This window comes from Coregonus lavaretus (genome assembly GCF_964263955.1).
Source record: "Coregonus lavaretus genome assembly, chromosome: 30".
In the NCBI taxonomy this organism is placed as follows: domain Eukaryota; kingdom Metazoa; phylum Chordata; class Actinopteri; order Salmoniformes; family Salmonidae; genus Coregonus; species Coregonus lavaretus.
The window spans coordinates 1663459-1685161 of NC_140017.1; the positions used below are offsets into that span (position 1 = coordinate 1663459).

Consider the following 21703-nt stretch of genomic DNA (forward strand, 5'->3'; position numbering starts at 1 on the left):
AACACAGAAAATAGCACAATTGGTCCGGAGCCCGTAAAACGGCGGCCATCCTCTCCGGCGCCATCTATTCACCAGGGTTAGGAGTTAGGTTAAAGGGTTAAGGTTAGGGGAAGGGTTAGCTAAAAGGGTTCAGGGAAGGGTAGGCTAACATGCAAAAAAAAGAGTAAGTAGTTGAAACGTTTGCTAAAATGGTAAAGTTGTCCTTGATGAGATTCGAACACGCAACCTTTGGGAACTCTAGACCTTTCATTTAGTGAAAAAGTATGGATTTCAGCAAACAAACAGACACGGAACTACAGAGGACAAACATAGATACATAGTAGGCATTTCATAATTTCAGTTTTTTTAAGTATTGACTTTCGGCGTATCGATGTAGTCGGAGCTAGATTCCACAAAGCCTGGTCTCAACTCCACTCCGTTGGTGGAGTCATCAGAAACAGCCTTCACTGTGGAGTTTAGTCTGCTAGAGTAAAAACAGCTACTATGATGAGCTGTTGAAAAAGCGTATTATTTGACACCATTTATAGGGGTTCCAATCAAAAACGCATATTTTGACCAATGGGTATAACATATGTTAATTGTGTAGATAGTTACTCCTAAAATAATAAATAACTCATGTGTCTATCATAATCCGTTTAAAAGTTATTGGAGTTTTTAACCTTGTAGTAGGATGACCAAAATTAGGATGACTAAATCAATAAAGGCTAGAGGGAAAAAAGTGGTCAAAAGTCAGGACAATGGCATTGTCAGCTAGGCTGGATGCTGTGTGAGAATTAAGGTTAACTGACTTATTGTTAATAAAGAAAAATAATAAGCTAACTGCACCGTTGTCACGAGTGCCAGTGTAATGCGGTGGATCGAAGTCAGGCGCAGGACACAGAACTCGAAGAAACGTACTTTACTGAAAATGAGTAAAGAATACAATACAGAAAATACCTCCACACAGGGATGGAACTAACCCGCTACACCAACGACACACGAAACGAAAACAACCACGCACAAAACACATTGGGAGCCACTGGGTTAAATAGGGAAGGCGTGATTACAATAATGGGCAACAGGTGTGTGACAATAGACAACAGGTGCAACATAGAACATAGATCGGCAGCGGCTAGTATTCCGGTGACGACGAACGCCGAAGCCTGCCCGAGCAAGGAGGAGGGGCAGCCTCGGCAGAATCCGTGACAACCGTTGAACTCGGCATCAATCTTCTCGAATCCGGAGGACATAAAACAATATAGAGGTAAGATCGATTTTGAGACATGACATATTTTATATTTCATTAGCTATACGCTTTTCATATGAATGCGAAATACCTGATGTTTTTTGAAGATTTCCCACAAAAACAAAGGTATCTCTGTGAAATGTCAACAGAACACTGAGCGTTCCGCAAGCTTTTTATTTTCAAAGCCTTTTACATTTAATTCAGCTCGTGTCATGCTAATTTTGCGAACACAACATGTAAAATCCTCAAAAGTTGCTGCGAGAAAGCGGCACCGCGCTGTCAACAGAGCTCAGTGCTTATTATTGAATGTTACGGGTGTACAGGGACCTCGGTTCGGTCCGCACTGTGAACCTGAATGAATACAAAATGTGTTTTATTACAAAATAAAAACACTAGGCCTATAGGCTATGCTTACGCTGCGTTGTAGGCCTATATGCCAAATTATGCTTGCTCCGGGAATGCGATCCCGAGGATCCGTACAGAGGGTTTGAAGCAATTGCGGAGCCTCCGGAGGTTTGCGGATGTCAAATTGAGCTCCGTACCGCATCGCCGTGCCCCTCCCAAATGTTGTAACAATGCGGAGGGCTCTGTATAGCTCCGTATAGCTCTGCATTGACATGATTGGTTGACGGTAGGTGGGGGAGGGAGGTCCTGTATAAACACAAACTCACTTCCTTGACAACTTCCTTCACAACAGCTCTGCTCTGCGAATCACAATAAGTATGATGCCTCATGTATACCAGATTCATCAAACTCTTTGCGTTCCGGTGGAAGGCATTAATTGTCAATGGAGCAGTTTTCAACGCTACGTTGGGGGTGCCGCATTAGGCTGCGGGGCGTTCTGTGTACTGCATGCGTTTTAATATTTTCAATTTGTGCGTTGCTTTACCGTGTGGTGGTACAAACAGAAGTACATACACAGACTCCAACTAGCTAGCTTTTAGCTAGTTGAAAAGCGAAGCACATGTGCGTCAAGTACGGAAATCCGGCAAAACAAAACGCATATGCATCTGGTGGACATCGGGCATGAACGCTCCGACTTCTGCGGAGGCCGCATCTCAGTAAATGCTGTACGGCCACTGCAGATGTCGGTTTGACCATGTAGAGCCTTTATGCCTCGAGTAAATCTGAGCTGAAAAAACATTTCAGGCTATTCCGTTAAAACAACTAGAGCCTATGCGCAAGTTGTAATCACAATTAAAATCTTAATTGGCACATTTCAAATTGTCCTTTTGTGAGGCGCAGCCATAAACTAGGTTTTGTACAATGCCGAGTGGTGGGGTCGATAAACCAGAATTGAAGGATCCTCCATCAGTTTTGGAACATTTAGGCTTTCGAGCCACGTTACGAACTTCCCTCTTGCACCCATTTCAGCAAATGGGTTGTACCCGCTCTATGTAAGCAAGCCAAAGCCAATGTTTTCAATGAATTGGCCAATGCACCCTGTGTTGCGTTTCCTTAACAGTGACCGCCCATCACATTACCCCTGAGTGGGAGATGTGCCACAGACACGCCTCCTTTATGAGAGTCACAACAGTGCATCTGGCACTGAAGGAAGCAGTGTCATGGTGCGTTTGTAACCAAGTGGGAAGTGGGAATTTACCACATACGACTGGGAAAAATCTACTTGAACGGCCCTTCAACTGGTAATTACTAGTGGAAAACTAGTCTATCATCCTGACACCCACTTCTCCCACATGGGGACCTCTGACGTCACATACTAAGGATATGGCTCTGCAACAGCATTTTCGGCACTAAAATGCAACAACAAAACATTATTTATAAAAAGCAATCTACTATTTTGGTTTTACATGCATGATAGCTGTACTTTTAGTTTATGTTTGACTCAGCTTTTTGGCCATTAGCCAATCGCCGTTTCTCAACGAGTTCAAATCACATGAATGTATCCAACTGGTATTTATGACTTCATAACTGGTAAATTCCCACCCCCCCCACATGGTTACAAACGCAGCATCCGAGTGGAAACTTGAGAGGCCCAACAAGGTCACAACAGACAATGCCAGGAACATTGTGAATGTTGAACATTGTGAATGGCATTTAATTTTCCCGCTGTACCGAAACCAAAGCGTGACCCCAAAACCGCAGTACATACCGAACTGTTGGTTTGGTGAACCGTTACACCCGTATCAGATGTATTAGGTTACGAAATCTGACTTTTTGGATATGCAGTGCCTTCAGAAAGTATTCACACCCCTCAACTTTGAGTGGTACTCAGTAATGTGTTCGATTTGCCCCAAACATAACACTTTGTATTCAGGACAAAAAGTTAATTGCATTGCCAAATGTATTGCAGTATTATTTTAGTGCCTGTACAGGCTTCCTTCTTTTCACTCTGTCAATTAGGTTAGTATTGTGGAGTAACTGCAATGTTGTTTTCTCCTATCACAGCCATTCAACTCTGTAACTGTTTTAAAGTCACCATTAGCCTCATGGTGAAATCCCTGAGCGGTTTCCGTCCTCTCCGGCAACTGAGTTAGGAAGGACACATGTATCTTTGCAGTGACGGGGTGTATTGATACACTATCCAAAGTGTAATTAATAACTTCACCATGCTCAAAGGGATATTCAGTGTCATCATTTTGTTGTTGTTGCCATCTACCAATGGTTGGCCTTCTTTGTGATGCATTGGAAAACCTCCCTGGTCTTTGTGGTTGAAATTCACTACTCTACTGAGGGACCTTACAGATAATTGTATGTGTGGTGTACAGAGATGAGGTCATTCAAAAATGATGTTGAACACTATTGTTGCACACAGAGTGATTCCATGCATATTATTATGTGACTTGTTAAGCAAATGTTTACTCCTGAACTTATTTAGGTTTGCCATAGTAAAGGGGTTGAATACTTATTGACTCAAGACATTTCAGCTTTTCCTTTTTAAAGATGCACTATGCAGAAATCGCTCTTCCATTTCCTGGTTGCTAAAATTCTAATAGTTCACCTAATTTCAGTTCGTGACAAAACAAGCAAATATAGTGTAGAGAATCATTGTACCATCTAAACCGCTGTGAAATATATTTTCCATAACCAAAAATATTTTAAAAAATTTGCTGTTTGACGCTGGTGTACAAAACCGAAAGTAAAAGACACAAAAAATGAAACTTAAGAACGGGGAGCATATAAAAAGCGCACATAGAACCAATCTACCGCTTCTTAGACTTGCTTTCCAAGAGAATGACAGATCTATAACTCACATTTGTATGTACCGTGCCACATATGTGAATTGGGTTGGGTAGGCCAAAAAGTTACATATTGCAGCTTTCATTTGTTAAAATCTTGAAACTATAATTCCACTTTGACATTATGGGGTATTGTGTGTAGGCCAGTGACACAAAATCTAAATTTAATACATTTTTAATTCAGGTTGTAACACAACAAAATGTGGAAGAAGTCAAGGGGTGTGAGTACTTTCTGAATGCACTGTAGGCCTAATGTTAATGATATGTTAGAGAAAGAGCCCACTGAATGACTCAGAACATGAAGAATCATATTTGTCTTGGTCAATTTTTTTTTATAACACCCTACATTTACAGTCTTCTTTTTAGAGCTCCTAGCTGATCTAACAGTAATTGCATAAGCATTTCGCTACACTCGCAATAACATCTGCTAACCATGTGTATGTGACTAATACATTTGATTTGATTTGATGAAAGCCATAGGATCCAGACAGTTATTCAAATCAAATATTATTTGTCACGTGCTTCGTAAACTACAGGTGTAGACTAACAGTGAAATGCTTACTTTACGAGCCCTTCCCAACAAATATAAATAATATAAAAAAATATATAAATAATAACACAAGGAATAAATACACAATGAGTAACGATAACTTGGCTATATACATGGGGAACCAGTACCGAGTAGATGTGCATGTGTACGAGGTAATTGAGGTAGATATGTACATACAGTGCCTTGCAAAAGTATTCATCCCCCTTGGCATTTTTCCTATACATAGAAAATCTTTGGAGGGGGTTGAAAGTCTGTGTTGCCCAGCGACAGCCCCAAAACATCACTGCTCTAGAGGAGATCTGCATGGAGGAATGGGCCAAAATACCAGCAACAGTGTGTGAAAACCTTGTGAAGACTTACAGAAAACGTTTGACCTGTGTCATTGCCAACAAAGGGTATATAACAAAGTATTGAGAAACTTTTGCTATTGACCAAATACTTATTTTCCACCATAATTTGCAAATAAATTCATTAAAAATCCTACAATGTGATTTTCTGGAAAAAAAATTCTCATTTTGTCTGTCATAGTTGACGTGTACCTATGATGAAAATTACAGGCCTCTCTCATCTTTTTAAGTGGGAGAACTTGCACAATTGGTGGCTGACTAAATACTTTTTTTCCCCACTGTATGTATTCACCCCCTTTGCTATGAAGCCCCTAAATAAGATCTGGTGCAACCAATTACCTTCAGAAGTCACATAATTAGTTAAATAAAGTCCACCTGTGTGCAGTCTAAGTGTCACATGATCTCAGTATATATACACCTGTTCTGAAAGGCCCCAGAGTCTGCAACGCCACTAAGCAAGGGGCACCATGAAGGCCAAGGAGCTCTCCAAACAGGTCAGGGACAAAGTTGTGGAGAAGTACAGATCAGGGTTGGGTTATAAAAAAATATCTGAAACTTTGAACATCCCATGGAGCACCATTAAATCCATTATTAAAAAAATTGAAAGAATATGGCAACACAACAAACCTGCCAAGAGAGGGCCGCCCACCAAAACTCACGGACCAGGCAAGGAGGGCATTAATCAGAGAGGCAACAAAGAGACCAAAGATAACCCTGAAGGAGCTGCAAAGCTCCACAGCGGAGATTGGAGTATCTGTCCATAGGACCACTTTAAGCCGTACACTCCACAGAGCTGGGCTTTACGGAAGAGTGGCCAGAAAAAAGCCATTGCTTAAAGAAAAAAATAAGCAAACACGTTTTGGGAGACTCCCCAAACATATGGAAGAAGGTACTCTGGTCAGATGAGACTAAATTTGAGCCTTTTGGCCATCAAGGAAAACGCTATGTCTGGCGCAAACCCAACACCTCTCATCACCCGAGAACACCATCCCCACAGTGAAGCATGGTGGTGGCAGCATCATGCTGTGGGGATGTTTTTCATCGGCAGAGACTGGGAAACTGGTCAGAATTTAAGGAATGATGGATGCCGCTAAATACAGGGACATTGTTGAGGGAAACCTGTTTCAGTCTTTCAGAGATCTGAGACTGGGACAGAGGTTCACCTTCCAGCAGGACAATGACTCTAAGCATACTGCTAAAGCAACACTCGAGTGATTTAAGGGGAAGCATTTAAATGTCTTGGAATGACCTAGTTAAAGCCCAGACCTCAATCCAATTGAGAATCTGTGGTATGACTTAAAGATTGCTGTACACCAGCGGAACCCATCCAACTTGAAGGAGCTGGAGCAGTTTTGACTTGAAGAATGGGCAATAATCCCAGTGGCTAGATGTCCAAAGCTTATATACCCCAAGAGACTTGCAGCTGTAATTGCTGCAAAAGGTGGCTCTACAAAGTATTGACTTTGGGGGGGGGTTCTGTTTTTTTGTCTCAAGTTCTGTTTTTTTGTCTTATTTCTTGTTTGTTTCACACAAAATATTTAGCATGTTGTGTAAATCAAATAATACAACCCCCCAGAAAATCAATTTTTATTCCAGGTTGTAAGGCAACAAAATAGGAAAAATGCCAAGGGGGATGAATACTTTTGCAAGGCACTGTATTTAGCTCATCTGGTAGTCCTGCGTCACTGGACAGCTCATGGCTGGGTTTCCCTTTGTAATCCGTGATAGTTTGCAAGCCCTGCCACAGCCAACGAGCGTCAGAGCCGGTGTAGTAGGATTCGATCTTGGTCCTGTATTGACGCTTTGCCTGTTTAATGGTTCGTCAGAGGGTGTAGCGGGATTTCTTATTAGGGTCCGGATTAGTGTCCCGCTCCTTGAAAGTGGCAGCTCTAGCCTTTCGCTAAATGGGAATGTTGCCTGTAATCCATAGAAAGAAGCCGGTGACTGTGGTAAACTCTCTCAATGCCATCGGATGAATCTCTGAACATATTCCAGTCTGTGCTAGTGAAACAGTCTTGTAGTTTAGCATCTGCTTCATCGGATTATAATTCCTGTTTTGAGTTTTTGCTAGTAAGTAGGAATTAGGAGGATAGGGTTATGGTCAGATTTGCCAAATGGAGGGAGAGTGAGAGCTTTGTGTGGAGTAAAAATGATCTAGATTTTTTTTGCCTCTAGTTGCACAGGTGACATGCTGGTTTTCCTGCATTAGTCACCGGCCACTAGGAGCGCCGCCTCTGGTTGAGCATCTTCTTGTTTGTTTATGGCCCTATATAGCTTGTTGAGCGCAGTCTTAGTGCCAGCATCAGTTTGTGGTGGTAAATAGACAGCTACAAAAAATATAGATGAAAACTATTGGTAAATAGTATGGTCTACAGCTTATCATGAAGTATTCTAAGGCGAGCAAAAACTGGACACTTCCTTAATATTAGAGATCACGCATCGTGTGTTGTTAACAAAGAGACATACCCCCTCCCGTGAGGTTCCCCGACGCTGCTGTTCTGTCCTGCCAATGTATAGAAAAAAACTGCTAGATGTATATTTACCATGTCCTTGTTCAGCCACGACTCTGAGAAACATAGGATATTACAGTTCTTCAGATCACGTTGATAGGATAGTCTTGAATGGAGCTCATCCAGTTTATTCTCCAGTGATTGCACGTTCACCCTTTAGAACGGCGGGTGGAGGCGATTTATCCACTCTCCGACGTAGTCTCGTCAGGTATGCCGTATGCCGGCCTCTATAGCGCCGTCTCCTCCTCCTTTGAGTGTCGGGATTTGGGCCTGGTCTGGGATAATCAATATTTTCAAATCTGTTATGTGCGCTTTCTACATTTGATTTTTATAGCTAGTTACATTTTATTGCCAGTCTTGACAAAAGCGTCTTGTTCAACACATCCTCTCTTTTAGTCTTGTATTAAAGAAAGGCTTATTTTGATTTTAATATCTGGAAGCCACTGTTTCCATAATAATAAAGTCACAATGCCTGTAAGCAGAGCCATGTATTGAGAAATATAACTAAGGCTCTGGTAAAATTTATTTTGCGCCCTTTGTAATGAAAAAACATGATGTTCCTTAATCCTCTATAAGAACATTGTTGTTGTCATCGCTGATTCAGCAATCTATTCTTACATAATAAACATAACCCTTGATGCAGCACCATGCTTTCAACTGCTTTGACATCAATCACAATACCTTTGAGTTGGATCAAGCCTGGTGTGATGAAAGTGATGGTTGCTACGGAAACCACTACCTCAGAGGTAAAAGTCACAGTGGAACTATTTTGTGACCTCCTTACCTTCCTCATATCCTGCTGCAATCAATTCTGGCTTGTGCACTAATTCAGCTTTTAGTTACACTATTAAAATGTGTGAACTGTTGTGATATAATTTAAACTCAGCAATAGGAGTGATTGCAGAGCACATGCACTACATGACCAAAAGTATGTGGACACCTGCTTGTCGAACATCACATGTTTGAGCAGGTGTCCACATACCTTTGGTCATGTAGTGTAGCTAGTTAGCTGTAAAATCTCCAAAACAAACTGCAGTATTAATTTAGGAGTCTACAATCTCACCATGTTCAACCTGCAGATCGATGTGCCTCACAGAGTGGAGTATGACATTTTATTTAACCTTTATTTCTATCAGGGAGTCATACTGAGACCATGGTCTCTTTTACAGATGAGCCCTGACTTATATAAATTACAGAAAATAAATATACAGTGCATTCGAAAGTATTCAGACCCCTTCCCTTTTTACAAATGTTGTTACGTTACAGCCTTATTCTAAAATGGATTAAATGAAATGTTTTCCTCATCAATGTACACACAATACTCCATGATGACAAAGCGAAAACAGGTTTTTAGAAATGTTTTGCAAATGTATAAAGTATTCAGACCCTTTGCTATGAGACTCGAAATTGAGCTCAAGTGCATCCTGTTTCCATTGATCATCCTTGAGATGTTTCTACAACTTCATTGGAGTCCACCTGTGGTAAATTCAATTGATTGGACATGATTTGGAAAGGCACACATCTGTCTAATATAAGGTCCCACAGTTGACAGTGCATGTCAGAGGAAAAACCAAGCCACAAGGTCGAAGGAATTGTCCGTAGAGCTCCGAGACAGGATTGTGTCAAGGCACAGATCTGGGGAAGGGTACCAAAAAATGTCTGCAGCATTGAAGGTCCCCAAGAACACAGTAGCCTTGATTAGGGAGGTGACCAAGAACCTGATGGTCACTCTGACAGAGCTATAGAGTTCCTCTGTTTAGATGGGAGAACCTTTCAGAAGGACAACCATCTCTGCAGCACTCCACCAATCAGGCCTTTATGGTAGAGTGGCCAGACGGAAGCCACTCCTTAATAAAAGGCACATGACAGCCCGCTTGGAGTTTGCCAAAAGGCACCTAAAGACTCTTAGACCATGAGAAACAAGATTCTCTGGTCTGATGAAACCAAGATTGAACTCTTTGGCCTGAATGCCAAGCGTCACATCTGGCGGAAACCTGGCACCATCCCTACGTTGAAGCATGGTGGTGGCAGCATCATGCTGTGGGGATGTTTTTCAGCGGCAGGGACTGGGAGACTAGTCAGGATCGAGGCAAAGATGAACGGAGCAAAGTACAGAGAGATCCTTGATGAAAACCTGCTCCAGAGCGCTCAGGGTCTCAGACTGGGGCGAAGGTTCACCTTCCAACAGGACAACGACCCTAAGCACACAGCCAAGACAATGCAGGAGTAGCTTCGGGACAAGTCTTTGAATGTCCTTGAGTGGGCTAGCCAGAACTTGAACTCGATCGAACATGAAAATATCTGTGCAGCAACGCTCCCCATCCAACCTGACATAGCTTGAGAGGATCTGCAGAGAAGAATGGGAGAAACTCTCCAAATACAGGTGTGCCAAGCTTGTAGCGTCATACCCAAGAAGACTTGAGGCTGTAATCGCTGCCAAAGGTGCTTCAACAAAGTACTGAGTAAAGGATCTGAATACTTACCTAAATTTGATATTTCCGTTAACTTTTTTTTTTTATGTCTAAAAACATGTTTTTGCTTTGTCATATGGGGTATTGTGTGTAGATTGATGAGAAAACAAATCTATTTAATCAATTTTAAGTGGTCTGAAGGTACTTTCCGAAGGCACTGTAAATATAGTAGGCCTAGCCTATAAAAAGCTGATGGGATCCTCCTCTTTTTAATAGAGGCCATCAACTCTGTTTTCTCATGCAATTCCATAACCAATAGAAAATTGGGCAACATGAGCTCATGGTCTCGCATGATGTGTTTGATTTGTATTGATGTCAGAGGGATTAGAGGGACAATAGAGTGCTGGCTGAGTACCAGGCCTTTAGCGGGTGGCAGTTAGCACGTTTGGTAGACTACTAATGACCATCAGCAGCATCAGAGCACAGTATTGGAGAAGCCTACTATAGTTACCGTCACGTGGAATTTGACTGCGGTCATGACCACCGGTGTGGCGGTAATTCATCACTGTAACAGCCCTAGTTATGACTGACTGCTTAGGTTTAGATACATTCAAATCTGGACCTCAAAGCCTGTTCCACTGCTGATTTTCATTATTCCCCTCTAATCATGGACTGATTTTAGACCTTACCAAGTGGGTAAAATTAATTATCAGGTAGAACAGAAAACCAGCAGTACTCTGGACCTCCGGACTCGGATTTGAATATCCCTGCCTTAGGTGATGCCTTACTGCCTGCGCTGCATTTCGAAGCAGATGATGACTGTTGAGAGCACTCTTGGTCAGAGCAATCTGTTGGTTCATCAACAGCTCTCTGGTTGCCCCTATTGGTAACATTAGATGCTGACCCGAAATATTGTCTCCACTGGAAGGCTGAGTCCCATTTCTCCACACTTCTCTCCGACTTTTTCGCACAGATTTAACAATGGTGAGAAACTTCCTCCGGCCAATCAATCAATCAAATGTATTTATAAAGCCCTTTTTACATCAGCAGAAACCCAGCCTAAAACCCCAAAGAGCAAGCAATGCAGATGTAGATGTAGAAGCATGGTGGCTAGGAAAAACTACCTAGAAAGGCAGGAACCTAGGAAGAAACCTAGAGAGGACCAGGCTCTGAGGATTGGCCAGTCCTCTTCTGGCTGTGCCGGCTGGAGATTATAAGAGTACATGCCCATTAAGGCCAGATTGTTCTTCAAGATGATCAAACGTGTCAGTACAGGTGCATCAAAGCTGGGACCGAGAGAGTGAAAAACAGCTTCTATCTCAAGGCCATCAGGCTGTTAAATAGCCTTCACTAGCACATTAGAAGATGCTGCCTATATACATAGATTAGAAATCACTGGCCACTTTAATAAATGGAACACTAGTCACTTTAATAATGTTTACATATCTTGCATTACTCATCTCATATGTGTATACTGTATTCTATACTATACTATTCTACTGTCTTAGTCTATGCTGCTCTGTCATTGCTCGTCCATATATTTATTTATATATTCTTAATTCCATTGCTTTACTTAGATTTGTGTGTATTGGGTATATGTTGTGAAATTGTTAGATATACTGCACTGTCGGAGCTAGAAACACAAGCATTTCGCTACACCCGCAATAACATCTGCTAAACACGTGTATGTGACCAATACATTTTTATTTTATTTGACGTTCATAGATGACCAGCAGGGTCAAATAATAATCACAGTGGTTGTAGAGGGTGCAACAGGTCAGTACCTCAGGAGTAAATGTCAGTTGGCTTTTCATAGCCGAGCGTTCAGAGGTCGAGACAGCAGGTGCGGTAGAGAGAGAGTCGAAAACAGCAGGTGCGGTAGAGAGAGAGTCGAAAACAGCAGGTCCGGAACAAGGTAGCACGTCTGGTGAACAGGTCAGGGTTCCCTAGCCGCAGGAGAACAGTTAAAACTGGAGCAGCAGCACGACCAGGTGGACTGGGGACATCCAGGAGTCATCCTAGGGATCAGGTCCTCTGGGAGGGGAGGGGGAGAGAGAGCGAGGAGAGAGTGAGAGAGAGAGAGAGAGAGAGAGAGAATTAGAGGGAGTATACTTAAATTCACACAGGACACCAGATAAGACAGGAGAATTACACCAGATATAACAGACTGACCCTAGCCCCCGGGCACATAGACTATTGCAGCATAGATACTGGAGACTTGAGACGGGTGGGTCGGGGGACACTGTGGCCCTGTCCGACGATACCCCCGGACAGGGTCATTCCATAAAAATGTTCTATAGGAGAAAGCCCTGCCTCCAATTGTTTGCTTAGAACCGTAGCATATGTATATCAGAGAGATAGGTAGGAGCAAGCCTTGAAATCAGCCCTAGCCTTAACAGGAAGCCAATGTAGAGAGGCTAGCACTGGAGTAATATGATCAAATGTTTTGGTTTTAGTCAGGATTCTAGCAGCCATGTTTAGCACTAACTTACGTTTTAGTGCTTTATCCGGGTAGCCGGAGAGTAGGGCATTGCAGTAGTCTAATCTAGAAGTGACAAAAGCATGGATTAGCTTTTCTGCATAATTTCTTGACAAAACGTTTGATTTTTTGCAATGTTACGAAGATGGAAAAAAGCTGTCCTTGAAATATTCTTGATATGTTCGTCAAAAGACAGATCAGGGTCCAGAGTAACACTGAGGTCCTTTACAGTTTTATTTGAGACAACTGTACAACCATCAATATTAATTGTCAGATCCAACAGCAGATTTCTTTGTTTCTTGGGACCTAGAACTAGCATCTCTGTTTTGTCCGAGTTTAAAAGTAAAACATTTGCCGCCATCCACTTCCTTATGTCTGAAACACAGGCTTCCAGGGTAGGCAATTTTGGGGCTTCACCATGTTTCATCGAAATGTACAGCTGTGTGTCGTCCGCATAGCAGTGAAAGTTGACATTGTGTTTCCGAATGACATCATCAAGAGGTAGAATATATAGTGAAAACAATAGTGGTCCTAAAACAGAACCTTGAGGAACGCCAAAATATACAATTGATTTGTCAGAGGACAAACCATCCACAGAGACTAACTGATATCTTTCTGACAGATAAGATCTAAAACCAGGCAAGAACTTATCCGTGTAGACCAATTAGGGTTTCTAATCTCTTCAAAAGAATGGGGTGATCGATGGTGTCAAAAGCAGCATTAAGGTCTAGGAGCACGAGGACAGATGCAGGGCCTTGGTGTGAGGCGTTAAAAGGTAATTTACCATCTTCACGAGTGCAGTCTCAGTGCTATGATGGGGTCTAAAACCAGACTGAAGCATTTTGTATACATTATTTGTCTTCAGGAAGGTAGTGAGTTGCTGCGCAACAGCTTTTTCTAAAATGTTTGAGAGGAATGGGAGATTCTAAATAGGCCTATAGTTTTTTTTTTACATTTTCCGGGTCAAAGTTATTACTGCCACTTTTAGTTAGTTTGGTACACATCCGGTGGATATTGAGCCATTTATTATGTTCAACATCGGAGGGCCAAGCACAAGAAGTAGCTCTTTCAGTAGTTTAGTTGGAATAGGGTCCAGTATGCAGCTTGGTGGTTTAGAGGCCAAGACTATTATCATGAATGTGTCAAGAGATATAGGATTAATAAACTTGAGTGTCTCTATTGATCCTAGTTCCTGGCAGTTCTGTGCGGACTCAGGACAACTGAGCTTTGGAGAAATACGCAGATTCAAAGTGGAGTCCGTAATTTGCTTTCCAATGATCATGATCTTTTCATCGAAGAAGTTAATGAATATCACTGCTGAAGTGAAAGCTATCCTCTCTTGTTGAATACTGCTTTTTAGTTAGCTTTGCGACAGTATCAAAAATAAATGTTGGATTGTTCTTATTCCCCTCAATTAGGTTGGAAAAATAGGATGATCGAGCAGCAGTGAGGGCTCTTCGATATTGCACGGTAATGTCTTTCCAAGCTAGTCGGAAGACTTCCAGTTTGGTGGAGCGCCATTTCCGTTCCAATTTTCTGGAAGCTTGCTTCAGGGCTCGGGTATTTTCTGTATACCAGGGAGCAAATTTCTTGTGACAAATGTTTTTAGGGGTGCGACTGCGTCTAGGGTATTACGCAAGGTTAAATTAAGATCCTCAGTTAGGTGGTTAACCGATTTCTGTACTCCGACGTCCTTGGGTAGGTGGAGGGAGTCTGGAAGGGCATCTATGAATCTTTGGGTTGTCCGAGAATTTATTGCATGGCTTTTGATGATCCTTGGTTGGGGTCTGAGCAGATTAGTTGTTGCGATTGCAAACGTAATAAAATGGTGGTCCAGGATTATGAGGAAAAACATTTAGATCCACAGTATTTATTCTACGGGACAAAACTAGATCCAGGGTATAACTGTGGCAATGAATAGGTCCGGAGACATGTTGGACAAAACCCACTGAGTCGATGATGGCTCCGAAAGCCTTTTGGAGTGGGTCTGTGGACTTTTCCATGTGAATATTAAAGTCACCAAACATTTGAATATTATCTGCCATGACTACAAGGTCCGATAGGAATTCAGGGAACTCAGTGAGGAACGCTGTATACGGCCCAGGAGGCCTGTAAACAGTAGCTATAAAAAGTGATTGAGTAGGCTGCATAGATTTCATGACTAGAAGCTCAACAAACGAAAACGCAATCATTAATTTTTTTGTAAATTGAAATTTGCTGTCAGAAATGTTAGCAACACCTCCGCCTTTGCGGGATGCACATGGGATATGGACACTAGTGTAACCTCATTTAACACAGTAAATTCAGGCTTGAGCCATGTTTCAGTCAGGCCAATCACATGAAGATTATGATCAGTGATTAGTTAATTGACTATGACTGCCTTGGAAGTGAGGGATCTAACATTAAGTAACCCTATTTTGAGATGTGAGAAATCACAATCTCTTTCAATAATGACAGGAATGGAGGATGTCTTTATTCCGGTGAGATTGCTAAGGCGAACACCGCCATGTTTAGTTTTTCTCAACCTAGATCGAGGCACAGTCACGGTCTCAATGGGGATAGCTGAGCTAACAGCCTGCTGCCTGGCCTGCACCCTGTCTCATTGGGCTGGCTAACAGCCTGCTGCCTGGCCTGCCCCCTATCTCATTGTGGAGCTAGAGGAGTTAGAGCCCTGTCTATGTCCATAGATAAGATGAGAGCACCCCTCCAGCTAGGATGGAGTCCGTCACTCTTCAGCAGGCCAGGCTTGGTCCTGTTTGTGGGTGAGTCCCAGAAAGAGGGCCAATTATCTACAAATTCTATCTTTTGGGAGGGGCAGAAAACAGTTTTCAACCAGCGATTGAGTTGTGGGACTCTGCTGTAGAGCTCATCACTCCCCCTAACTGGGAGAGGGCCAGAGACAACTACTCGATGCCGACACATCTTTCTAGCTGATTTACACGCTGAAGCTATGATGCGCTTGGTGACCTCTGACTGTTTCATCCTAACATCGTTGGTGTCGACGGGGATAACAATATCCCTATACTCTCTACACTCACTAGTTTTAGCCTTAGCCAGCGCCATCTTCAGATTAGCCTTTATGTCGGTGGCCCTGCCCCCTGGTAAACAGTGTATGATCGCTGTATTTTTAAGTCTAATATTGCGGGTATTGGAGTCGCCAATGACTAGGGTTTTCAATTTGTCGGCTCAGACCCCGTAATGGGTGGAGGAGAGACCTGAGAAGGCTCGGCCTCTGAGTCCGACTCGTTGCTTAATGGGGAGAACCGGTTGAAAGTTTCTGTCGGCTGAATGAGCGACACCGGTGGAGCATGCCGACAGCATTTCTTTCCAGAAGCCTTGAGAAAATTGTCTGGTTAGGAGGCTGTGCTTTGGGATTTATACTACTATCGGTACTTACTGGTGGCACAGACGCTGTTTCGTCCTTTCCTACACTTAAATTGCCCTTGCCTAACGATTGCATCTGAAGCTGGGCTTGCAACACGGCTATCCTCACCTTAAGGCGATAGTTCTCCTGTATATTATGAGTACAGCGACTGCAATTAGATGGCATAGTGTTAATGTTACTACTTAGCTTTTTCGGCTGGTGGAGGTCCTGTAGAACCACGTCCGGAGTGAAAAAGTTGAATGAAAAAAGTTGAGCTAGGAAAAAACTAAGACGTTGATAAATGTATTAAAAGTAAAAACCGAAAAGTTTGGCAGATAGCCAAGTAGCGACAAACAGCACAACAGCATGGAGACAAGTCCAGAAGTTGCTTACACCATTCCTATGCTTTTAAATCCATGACATGGAGTTTGCAAGTGCACACTTCGGGGGGTTGGAGAATTTGGGACACAGCCTTCCAGTGGAGGCAACATTCTGCGACATCCAAAGATGTCCAAATCAGCCCTAGACCCTACCACCCTATGTGCCTTTGTACATCTGAGAGGAAGCAATATGGTGGGTTGCTCTCTGATTGGCCAGGTAGAATTAAATTATCTTATGCAATCCTCTCAGATCTACACAAGTGTGTAGGGTGTAGTGGCTAGCCGGGGTTGATTTGATGTTCAGGGGTAGTAGGCCTATCTCCTTCACTAGGAGGGTTTATCTATCCCCTTCCTACTTTTAGACACTAGGAAGGTTTATCTATCTCCTTCCTACATTTAGACACTAGGAAGGTGTATCTATCTCCTTCCTACATTTAGACACTAGGAAGGTTTATCTATCTCCTTCCTACTTTTAGACACGAGGAAGGTTTATCTATCTCCTTCCTACTTTTAGACACGAGGAAGGTTTATCTATCTCCTTCCTACTTTTAGACACTAGGAAGGTTTATCTATCTCCTTCCTACTTTTAGACACTAGGAAGGTTTATCTATCTCCTTCCTACTTTTAGACACTAGGAAGGTTTATCTATCTCCTTCCTACTTTTAGACACTAGGAAGGTTTATCTATCTCCTTCCTACATTTAGACACTAGGAAGGTTTATCTATCTCCTTCCTACATTTAGACACTAGGAAGGTTTATCTATCTCCTTCCTACTTTTAGACACGAGGAAGGTTTATCTATCTCCTTCCTACTTTTAGACACTAGGAAGGTTTATCTATCTCCTTCCTACTTTTAGACACTAGGAAGGTTTATCTATCTCCTTCCTACTTTTAGACACTAGGAAGGTTTATCTATCTCCTTCCTACTTTTAGACACTAGGAAGGTTTATCTATCTCCTTCCTACATTTAGACACTAGGAAGGTTTATCTATCTCCTTCCTACATTTAGACACTAGGAAGGTTTATCTATCTCCTTCCTACATTTAGACACTAGGAAGGTTTATCTATCTCCTTCCTACTTTTAGACACTAGGAAGGTTTATCTATCTCCTTCCTACTTTTAGACACTAGGAAGGTTTATCTATCTCCTTCCTACATTTAGACACTAGGAAGGTTTATCTATCTCCTTCCTACATTTAGACACTAGGAAGGTTTATCTATCTCCTTCCTACTTTTAGACACTAGGAAGGTTTATCTATCTCCTTCCTACTTTTAGACACTAGGAAGGTTTATCTATCTCCTTCCTACATTTAGACACTAGGAAGGTTTATCTATCTCCTTCCTACATTTAGACACTAGGAAGGTTTATCTATCTCCTTCCTACTTTTAGACACGAGGAAGGTTTATCTATCTCCTTCCTACATTTAGACACTAGGAAGGTTTATCTATCTCCTTCCTACTTTTAGACACTAGGAAGGTTTATCTATCTCCTTCCTACTTTTAGACACTAGGAAGGTTTATCTATCTCCTTCCTACTTTTAGACACTAGGAAGGTTTATCTATCTCCTTCCTACATTTAGACACTAGGAAGGTTTATCTATCTCCTTCCTACATTTAGACACTAGGAAGGTTTATCTATCTCCTTCCTACATTTAGACACTAGGAAGGTTTATCTATCTCCTTCCTACTTTTAGACACTAGGAAGGTTTATCTATCTCCTTCCTACTTTTAGACACTAGGAAGGTTTATCTATCTCCTTCCTACATTTAGACACTAGGAAGGTTTATCTATCTCCTTCCTACTTTTAGACACTAGGAAGGTTTATCTATCTCCTTCCTACTTTTAGACACTAGGAAGGTTTATCTATCTCCTTCCTACATTTAGACACTAGGAAGGTTTATCTATCTCCTTCCTACATTTAGACACTAGGAAGGTTTATCTATCCCCTTCCTACATTTAGACACTAGGAAGGTTTATCTATCTCCTTCCTACATTTAGACACTAGGAAGGTTTATCTATCTCCTTCCTACTTTTAGACACTAGGAATGTTTATCTATCTCCTTCCTACATTTAGACACTAGGAAGGTTTATCTATCTCCTTCCTACTTTTAGACACTAGGAAGGTTTATCTATCTCCTTCCTACTTTTAGACACTAGGAAGGTTTATCTATCTCCTTCCTACATTTAGACACTAGGAAGGTTTATCTATCTCCTTCCTACATTTAGACACTAGGAAGGTTTATCTATCTCCTTCCTACATTTAGACACTAGGAAGGTTTATCTATCTCCTTCCTACATTTAGACACTAGGAAGATTTATCTATCTCCTTCCTACTTTTAGACACTAGGAAGGTTTATCTATCTCCTTCCTACTTTTAGACACTAGGAAGGTTTATCTATCTCCTTCCTACTTTTAGACACTAGGAAGGTTTATCTATCTCCTTCCTACTTTTAGACACTAGGAAGGTTTATCTATCTCCTTCCTACTTTTAGACACTAGGAAGGTTTATCTATCTCCTTCCTAAATTTAGACACTAGGAAGGTTTATCTATCTCCTTCCTACTTTTAGACACTAGGAGGGTTTATTTGTGAACTCTGTGTCTCCACTCTCCTGCTTTGACAATGTCTTAATGTCAAGCTCAGTTCAGTGACTCTGCCTCCCTGGATATGTAAATCTACCATGGCCAAGGCTCCTGTCCAAACCCCCAATATGTCAGAGGAGAGGAGCTAGGCTATATCTCTGGGCAGAGAGATAGAGCGATCAGTTCTCTGGATGATATAACAGTGCTGGTGGTAGCAGAGTGCTCAGTGCTGCAGGGGTTTGGGTAGCTAAGCTTGGCTAGGTTGAAAGAGACATCGTTCAGACATCGTGAATGGCTGGCATTGTTAATGCAGCTCTGAGGGGATTATACACTCAATTTCACAGCCGTTCCCGAGAAAAGGTTGCGTGGTTAACGATGATATTATATTATTGCCTATTTATATAGTCATGGGGTTGATGTTTTGATAAGGCTTCACATGGATGGTCCCATGCATCACTGGTTGTTGTGTTTTTGTGTGTGTCCGTGTACATGGTGTACGTGTGTGTGTGTGTGTGTGTGTGTGTGTGTGTGTTTGGGAGGATAAGGGCGTCACTGACTCTAGTCTCCCTATGTTGTCGTCCTGTGCAGACGATCCTGAAGGAGGGCAAATTGGTAAAGCAGACCAACTCGTTCCAGCGCTGGAAGAGACGCTACTTCAAACTGCGTGGGAGGACTCTGTACTATGCGCAGACTGCCAAGGTTGGTATTCATTTTTACTCTTTATATATACGGTAAGCTCCAAAAGTATTGTGACAGTGACACATTTTTTGTTGTTTTGGCTCTGTACTCCAACACTTTGGATTTGAAATGATACAATTACTATTAATTTGAGGGTATTTTCATCCATGGGGTGGGGGGGAACAATGCAAATAGTCTAGGTAGCCATGATTAGCTGTTCAGGAGTCTTATGGATTGGGGGTAGAAGCTGTTAAGAAGCCTTTTAGACCTAGACTTGGCGCTCCTGTACCGCTTGCCGTGCTGTAGCAGAGAGAACAGGCAAATAGGAGTGGCAATATCGTCCGCTATTATCCTCAGTAATTTTCCATCCAAGTTGTCAGACCCCGGTGGCTTGTCATTGTTTATAGACAACAATAGTTTTTCACCTCTTCCACACTCACTTTACAGAATTCAAAATTACAATTCTTGTCTTTCATAATTTGGTCAGATATACTTGGATGTGTAGTGTCAGCGTTTCTCAAATCAAATGTTATTTTATTTGCCACATGCGCCGAATACAACAGGTGTAGACATTACATTGAAATGCTTACTTACAAGGCCTTAACCTTGTGGTCCTCTGTAGCTCAGCTGGTAGAGCACGGCGCTTGTAACGCCAAGGTAGTGGGTTCGATCCCCGGGACCACCCATACACAAAAATGTATGCACGCATGACTGTAAGTCGCTTTGGATAAAAGCGTCTGCTAAATGGCATATTTTATTATTATTATTTTTTTAACCAACAATGCAGTTTAAGATTTTAAAAAAAGCAAATAATTAAAGAGCAGCAATAAAATAAAATAACAGTAGGGAGGCTATATACAGGGGGTACCGGTACAGAGTCAATGTGCGGGGGCACCGGTTAGTCGAGGTAATTGAGGTAATATGTGTATGTGGGTAGAGTTAAAGTGACTATGCATAAATAATAAACAGAGTAGAGCAGCGTAAAAGAGTGGGTTGGGGTGGGGTGGGGGGGGGGCAATGCAAATAGTCCGGGTAGCCATGATTAGCTGTTCAGGAGTCTTATGGCTTGGGGGTAGAAGCTGTTAAGCCTTTTGGACTTAAACTTGGCGCTCCGGTACCGCTTGCCGAGCGGTAGCAGAGAGAACAGTCTATGACTAGCGTGGCTGGAGTCTTTGATAATTTTTAGGGCCTTCCTCTGACACCGCCTGGCATAGAGGTCCTGGATGGCAGGAAGCTTGGCCCCATTGATGTACTGGGCCATACGCACTTTCCCTCTGTAGTGCCTTGCGGTCAGAGGCCGAACAGTTGCCATACCAGGTGGTGATGCAACCAGTCAGGATGCTCTCGATGGTGCAGTTGTATAACTTTTTCAGGATCTGAGGACCCATGCTAAATCTTTTCAGTCTCCTGAGGGGGAATAGGCTTTGCCGTGCCCTCTTCACGACTGTCTTGGTGTGTTTGGACCATGATAGTTTGTTGGTGATGTGGACACCAAGGAACTTCAAGCTCTCAGCCTGTTCCACTACAGCCCTGTCGATGAGAATGGGGGCGTGCTCAGTCCTCTTTTTTCCCCCCTGTAGGCCACAATCATCTCCTTTGTCTTGATCACGTTGAGGGAGAGGTTGTTGTCCTGGCACCACACGGCCAGGTCTCTGACCTCCTCCCTAAAGGCTGTCTCATCGTTGTCGGTGATCACTGTTGTGTGGTCGGCAAACTTAATGATGGTGTTGGAGTCGTGCCTGGCCATGCAGTCATGGGTGAACAGGGAGTACAGGAGGGGTCTGAGCACGCACCCCTGATGGGCCCCCGTGTTAAGGATCAGCGTGGCAGATGTGTTGTTACCTACCCTTACCACCTGAGGGCGGCCCGTTAGGAAGTCCAGGATCCAGTTGCAGAGGGAGGTGTTTAGTCCCAGGGTCCTTAGCTTAGTGATGAGCTTTACGTTTTACATTTTAGTCATTTAGCAGACGCTCTTATCCA

The 21703-nt window shown here is 42.6% G+C and overlaps 1 protein-coding gene across 1 annotated transcript in view; it reads left to right on the forward strand.

Annotated features, from left to right (window-relative positions):
* The first annotated feature begins 19665 nt into the window (after positions 1 to 19665).
* LOC311105995 (diacylglycerol kinase delta-like) overlaps positions 19666 to 21703 on the forward strand; it is a 91803-nt gene continuing 89765 nt past the window's right edge. The window contains exon 1 of the mRNA XM_084148249.1: positions 19666 to 19744. The gene's annotated coding sequence lies outside the window, so the exon portion shown is untranslated. The remainder of the gene's footprint in view (positions 19745 to 21703) is intronic.